Source organism: Cervus canadensis, chromosome 22 (genome assembly GCF_019320065.1).
Source record: "Cervus canadensis isolate Bull #8, Minnesota chromosome 22, ASM1932006v1, whole genome shotgun sequence".
Classification (NCBI taxonomy): domain Eukaryota; kingdom Metazoa; phylum Chordata; class Mammalia; order Artiodactyla; family Cervidae; genus Cervus; species Cervus canadensis.
In genome coordinates this window covers 58876799-58882798 of record NC_057407.1, presented here as the reverse complement: position 1 = coordinate 58882798, position 6000 = coordinate 58876799, and the positions used below count along the sequence as shown (strand labels likewise).

At 34.6% G+C, this 6000-nt stretch overlaps 1 pseudogene; it reads left to right on the top strand.

Annotated features, from left to right (window-relative positions):
• The first annotated feature begins 1480 nt into the window (after nt 1-1480).
• On the top strand, nt 1481-2420 carry LOC122424970 (annotated as a pseudogene).
• Nucleotides 2421-6000: the final 3580 nt, after the last annotated feature.

The following is a 6000-nucleotide window of genomic DNA, read 5'->3' as shown; positions in this document are numbered from 1 at the left end:
AATGAATCGTTATAACAATGACATGCCCTTATGTGCTATGAAAGTAAAGTGTAGATTTTTCCATCATAATCTTCATGGTCACCTTCATCATGCACAAAAGTTTGGAGATGCACTTTATGATTTCTTACATACTGTCTCAGTTATATGGATCATATGATTATTTTCAGTATGATTTTTTGCATGCTTTAATGAACTTTATATTGAAAATTCCAGTTTTAGAATTTATACTTACTCTTTGCAAGAGGTAAAATGTGGTAAAGTTATAACAAAATCATTATGATCCAAGGATATTGTTGACAACCTTTTTTGATTGCATTTTAAATTTATATTTAATATGAGGATAATTTGTTTTACAAAATTGTGTTGGCTTCTGCCATAGGACAATGTGAATCAGCCGTACATATACATACGCACCCTCCTGAACCCCCTCCTACCTTGCACATCAGCCCCCTTCTCAGTTGTCCCAGAGCCCCAGGTGTGTTGTACGACAACTCTCCATTAGCTCTCTGTTTTACATATGCTTATGTATATGTTTCAGTACTGCTCTCTCAATTCATCCCACCGTCTCCTTCCTCTGCTGTGTCTGAAGCCAGTTCTCTATGTCTGCATTTCTATTTCTGCCCTGCAAATAGGTTCATTAGTATCACTTATCTAGATTCCACATATCTCACACCAGGAAGATTTTAATGCAATATCTCTGTTCCCCAATCACTCTATACTTGAATATTTAATAACACTGATATACAATATATATACACCCATCCACCAACACAAACATACACATTATATATGTACTATATGCTTCTCTGTCATTATCCTAAAAATTGGGATTTAATTTTGTATCTCACGAAGCAATTGTGCCCCCAATAATTGGCTATAAAATACAAAGAAAAGATATTTTAAGCTGTCTTAAAATTTGAGTAGTATTTGATTATTTTAGGACCCCCTGAGATAGACAAGAGTGGGGAAGGAGGATATGCATTGAAGAGTGAGGGACCAGTCTGAAAGTGATCTTGAGTTTGAAGGGGCAGGTAGACAGAATCTGGGTTCTATAAAGACCTATCAATTCCATGAACTTAAGTCCACTAAGTTGTGAAAACACATGAGTTTTGATGACTGATGCTTTAGATACCACATCATAAGTTATATTGAAAAACAAAGTGTCATAATTTCAATGAAAAGCAATGCTTAAAGAATTGTAAGTAATTCATGAATACAATTTTCAGAAAAGATAAAGATTTTTCAACTATTAAAAGACTTGGAGAAAAGCATTTGAATGTATGATTGTCTTTATGTAAAGAAGCTCTGTATTAACTTAGATATTCAAAGTATTAATTTCATGCTTACTAGGCTATTTATTTCACATGCATTTACATTATGAGAGGAGTGGGCATCAGATGATATGATGTGAGTAATGGAAAAATGACAAATGAGTTTTATTTCATTTACTTTAGAACATGTTGGAAGCTGAGCAAACACAATGTTAAAAGAAAACTACACAGAGGTGACTGAGTTTATCCTCCTGGGACTGACAGATCGAGCTGATTTGCAGCCTGTCCTTTTTGTGGCCTTCCTAGTCATCTACCTGATCACAGTCATCGGTAATACAGGCATGATTTTGTTAATCAGAACTGACACAAATCTTCACACTCCAATGTACTTCTTCCTCAGCCACCTCTCCTTTGTAGATTTCTGTTATGCCACCAATGTCACTCCTCAGATGCTGATTCATTTCTTATCCAAGAGAAAAACCATTTCCTTCCCTGGCTGCTTTATACAGTTCCACTTTTTCATTGCCCTGGTGATTGCAGATTATTATATGCTCACAGTGATGGCTTATGATCGCTATGTGGCCATATGCAAACCCTTGTTATATGGCAGCAAAATGTCCCGAGGTGTCTGCATCTCTCTTGTTGCTGCTCCTTACATTTATGGTTTTGCAAATGGTCTTGCCCAAACCATCCTGATGCTCCATCTTACCTTCTGTGGACCCAATGAAATCAACCACTTTTACTGTGCAGACCCACCTCTCTCAGTCCTGACCTGCTCTGATACTTATGTCAAAGAGACTGCCATGTTCGTGGGGGCTGGTTCCAACCTCACGTGTTCTCTCACCATCATCCTCATCTCCTACATTTTCATCTTCCCAGCCATTCTTCGTATTCGCTCTGCAGAAGGGAAACGAAAGGCCTTCTCTACCCATGGGTCCCATCTGACAAGCTGTCAGTGTCTTTCATGGGACACTGTTCTGCATGTACCTGAGGCCCCCTTCTGATACATCTGTTGAAGAGAGTAAAATTCTTGCTGTGTTTTATATCTTTGTGAGTCCTATGCTAAACCCTTTGATCTACAGCCTTCGGAACAAAGATGTTAAAAAAGCAATGAGGAGAGTGATTCAAGAGAATCTATTTGCCAAATAGAGTAGACATTTGGTCACAGGTATGTAGTATATCTGTATTCTCTGATCAATTAGTTAGCACTTTAAATTAACAAATCACTTTGTCTATGGACTTATTCTCTTTCTTTTGTAATTCACCTGTGAGACTTGGAAGAATTTTTTTTTAAATTGTTAGCTATGAATCAGTGTACTAAAATAATACCACATATTAAGTAAAACAGAAGATCAAAAAGCATTGGCTTTGTTCTATAAAATTAATTAGGGACAGAATATTCTATCCACATTTCTCATAAGAGTACAGAGTTTTAACAGATGGAGTTACAAAATGATGCTAAGGCAATGGCAATTTGTTAGATTTCCAGAGCTTAATGTTTTCCAATCTTTTTTTCCAGGAACTTGTCAACTATGCATGTATTTATCTATTGGCTTGTTTCTTTTGCTTTCTTTTATTCAAATTATATAAGAATGAATATGTTGGGGAATCTTAGGTTATTACTCTAAGTCATATCTTTACATGATAATACTGATCTAATATACTCCTCACTCATAAGACTTTTGATGTAAATATCATATATCCTATTGAATATTTTATTGTTCATTTTATGTTTTAAACCAATTTATATCCCTAACATAAAACTAGTCTTGTGGTTTCACTTTTTTTGTTATGAACCATTTCAAATGCACAGTCAAAATATAAATTAATGTAAAAGCCACCAGTGTCAGTATAACTAACAAGAAATATCTTCATACAATGCCATGATTTTCATCTTTTTAATTATAAGTTTATATTGGAGCATAGTTGATTAACAATGTTGTGTTAGTTTCACAGCAAAGTGACTCAGTTATACAAACCCATGTATCTATATTTTTCAAATTGCTTTCCCATTTAAGTTATTTTAGAATATTAACAGCCCTCCCTGTGCTAAAAGAACAGGTCATTTGGTTTTATCAGTCAGTCAGTCAGTTCAGTCACTCTGTCATGTCCGACTCTTTGTGACCCCATGGACTGCAGTCCACCAGGCTTCCCTGTCTATCACCAACTTTTGGAGCTTGCTCAAACTCAAATTCATCGAGTCAGTGTTGCCATCCAACCATCTCATCCTCTGTCATCCCCTTCTCCTCCTGCCTTCCATCTTTCCCAGCATCAGGGTCTTTTCCAATGAGTCAGTTCTTTGCGTCAGGTGGCCAAAGTATTGGAGCTTCAGCATCAGTTCTTTCAATGAATATTCCGGACTGATTTTCTTTAGGATTGATTGGTTGGATCTCCTTGCAGTCCAAGTGACTCTCAGAAGTCTTCTCCAACACCACAGTTCAAAAGCACCATTTCTTTGATGCTCCGCTTTCTTTATGGTCTAACTCTCACATCTGTACACGACTACTGGAAAAACCATAGATTTGACTAGATGGACCTTTGTCAGCAAAGTAATGTCTCTGCTTTTTAATATGCTGTCTAGGTTTATCATAGCTTTTCCTCTAAGGAACAAGTGTCTTTTAATTTCATGGCTGCAGTCAACATTTGCAGTGATTTTGGAGCCCAAGAAAATAAAGAGTGTCACTGTTTCCATTATTTCCCCATCTATTTGCTATGAAGTAATGGGACTGGATGTCATGATCTTAGCTTTGTTTCTTATGTTTTAGAAACTCAGATACTGCACCTGTCCATATCATGGACTCTACAGCACATTTTTGGCATCTCCTCCTGAGGCATACCTGGGGGAACACCTGTGATGCTGAAAAGTGATAATAAGAGATAAAAATTGAGCAGAATAGAGTTCTATTATATCCACATAGTGAATTATTTCCCCAGATCTTCAGTATCCTTACAATTGTTTGAATTTTCATATATAAAAATGGAGAAACATAATGTGGATTTGCCTATTTTTTCTATATTTTAAAATATTGAGGTTTTATTACTGAAGTGAAGTCACTCAGTCGTGTCCGACTCTTCACGACCCCATGGACTGTATAGCCTACCATGATCCTCAGTCCATGGGATTTCCAGGCAAGAATACTGGAGTGGGTTGCCAGATCATGTCAAGTACTGAGCTAGTATTATTCCTTTTATCATTTATAGTTTCTATCCCTTCTATCATGTATAAAGTCTAAAAGTCTAATTTGTCTGATATTCACACATATTCAGCAGTATTTTATTGTTTTTATTTTGTTATGCTTATTATGTATATTTCAACTATTTCATTTTCAGGTCCTGAGCCCTTTTAATCACTGTGCTCTTTATTTTATTGTGGATATTGACACTTTTGAATATTTTCTAACAACTTAGTTTGTGCTTTTCACAAATTTTCTTTGTGTGTTTTTTTTTCCCCATCTAGTGTGAATTAAAGCATATTTTATGTTTCTTTTCTTTTTACTCCTTATCTGATTATGGCACATTCTATTATCTATATTTAATAAATTCACTTACATCATATATGCATTCTTGTCTTAACTTAGTCTTTGTTAATCAATGTATCTATTTTGCTATTAAATAATTAAAGGAACTTAGGATATATTAATTATGAATACATTCTGCTTCTAAATTATAAGCTGTCATTTACAGGTAGAGAAAGCATCATTAACAATAAATTTTTAATAATGAAGTTTAAATATTATCTATATCATGTGTGATTATAATTATAATTATATTAACCATGATTTCATATCCATATTCTTTTAACTATAGTGAGGTTTATCAATGTTTCTCTCACAATTCTCTTTGCTCCCACTCTTCATTTATGGTTCAGTTTTCTTCTGCATGATATAAACCCTTCATCAGTTCTACCTCTCTTTCCAGTTATCTGAGAATATCACTTGTCCATTCTCAAAGAAAAACTCATTTGAGTATGAATGTAGAAAGACAGACACTTGCTTTCAGCACTTAAAATATTTTATTGTCTGGCTTCTTTTAGTTTGTTAGTACAGATGGATGCTCTACCAAATTATTTGTTATTTCTCTGTGGATAAGATAAAATCTGTTTTAATCTGGTACTTTTCAGTCTCAGAGTATTTTAGGATTTAGTTATATATATCCTTTTGCATTTTCAGCGCCTCCATGACTGATCTCTTAAAGTCACATCCTCTTAGCATATGTTCTCATAATATCATATAACTTTAGTTCATAGAAATTTTGCAACCGTCATTTTAATATTATCACTGTTATTGACTCATGATTATATTATCCCCATTCTCAATGTCATGAGGGCCAGGTCTATAGTCCATATGTGACTTGGTTCACTAATTTAATGTCAGAATGTATCCAAAAACCTGGAATATAGACGTTCTCTATAAATATCTGTTCAGTTCATAAACTACCACTGTGTCCTTTGTATTATAGTTTTCTGAGTAGTGAAAGCTCTACTCCCTTCCAGTTTTCAACATCATTTTCATTCATTTTAAATTATTTAAAATCTGATTTTACAACTTCTAAGCCTCATTCTTCTCACCAAGAAACAGAAATATTTGAAGGACAAAAACATCTTTTATCTTTTTCTTACACTTTCTCCACTGACCATAAGGTGGCAAAAAGATTTTCTATGAATATTTGATAACTATATGGGTGGAGGAATGAATGGATTAATGCATGCATGAATATCATTATATGAAGA